Genomic DNA, 1,725 nt, shown 5'->3' on the forward strand with positions numbered 1-1,725 from the left:
ATCCCATACATGATCAACAATACTTATAAACCTGTAAACATTCTCATATAACAACCAAGCTCAACCTGTACATAAACATAAACATAACATAAACCTCCACTGGAGCCCTCATCAAAATGCTCCAATGGGGTATCTCATCATACATAAGCTTGGCTGAAACATAACCTCATATCTCATATCATAAAGACCATGTACATACAAGTGGGATTAACAATCTGTATTGGTCAAGCACAACTCTATCCTCAATATTCAAACTTACATAACATAACTTAAAACACTTTTACATTACATCATAATACAATTGTCATGTCCACAATCTAACTATTACAAAAAACATGCTTCAAAACTCTGGCTAACCTCCTGGTCTACCCTGTACCTGCACATCTGGGGTTAGGGGAGAGGGGTGAGCTACAAAGCCCAGTGAGCAGAATAGTAAAACATTTAAAACATATGATAACATGAAATGCATCACATCACAGCTAATCACATCAAGGATGGATTTGTCACCAATAGTCCCCTACATGGACCAACTGTGCCAGGGGCGTAGAATGGGCCTCACTGGTCTTTCTCTTACATAACATAACATAACATGGTCCAACTGTGCCAGGGGCGTAGAATGGGCCTCGCTGGTCTTTCTCTCACATAGTGCCAGGGGCGTAGAATGGGCCTCACTGGTCTTCCGTATCGTATCATCATCATCATAGCATAAGGGGACTAATGGATCATTCCACATCCATCCACATCATCAAACATAATATGCAATGCACATATTCGTGAGTCTAATGCAACACCCTATTATCTCATGGTATTTATGATGCGTGAATCATGCTAAACTGATTTATTTATTTAAAAGCATAATAGTTATTCCACTCACCTCTGGCTGAAGCTCTACAGACTCTGAAGCAGCTGGCTCACTGCTGGGGTCCTCGGTTCCTCGGGTCCGAACCTACACAGGTGGACTCCAATGAGGGACCAATCATACATAAACATAACTCTAATAAACTCCCCAAAAACCCCCCTAGAACATCAAGAAACAACTTCATAAAAACATGCAAGAAATGGCTGGACAGGGCACTTTCGGCGGCAGCTTCGGCGGCCGAAAGTCCCTCCAGAGCCGAAAGTTAGGCAGGTTCGGCGGCCGAAACTCCCAGACAGAGGCGAAACTCATGCATGTTCGGCGGCACCTTCGGCGGCCGAAAGTCCCAGACAGAGACGAAAGTCTCTTTTCGGGGGCAACTTCGGCAGCCGAAAGGTCTGCCTCACCAGCCATGTTCGGCGGCCGAAAGTGCCTTCGGCTGCCGAACCTGGTTTCTGCCAAAGGGCAGAAACTTGGCTCCTTTGTGCATTTTCGCCTCCAAACTCACCAATCATGCATATACCTCAGTTAAATCATGCATACAAGTTCCTAGGGGCCTCAAACACACAAATGCCCCAACTATAACACTTCAAGCATACTCAAACATGCCACATTGTTCAAGAATCACATAAAACCTAACATTTGCTTAAAAACTCATACAACCCTATACATGTCATTCTACCCCATAAAATCACTTAAAACTTACTTAAAACACATGAGGAGCTTAAGATCGGCTCTTACCTCTTGAAGATCGAGAGGAAGACGACCTAAACTTGGAGATCCACGAAAATGAGCTCCTGAGTTCCCAAAGCTCCAAAACTTGTTTCAACAGTTCAAAACCTTCAATGCAAGCTTAAAACTCAAGAAAA

Source organism: Manihot esculenta, chromosome 17 (assembly GCF_001659605.2).
Source record: "Manihot esculenta cultivar AM560-2 chromosome 17, M.esculenta_v8, whole genome shotgun sequence".
In the NCBI taxonomy this organism is placed as follows: domain Eukaryota; kingdom Viridiplantae; phylum Streptophyta; class Magnoliopsida; order Malpighiales; family Euphorbiaceae; genus Manihot; species Manihot esculenta.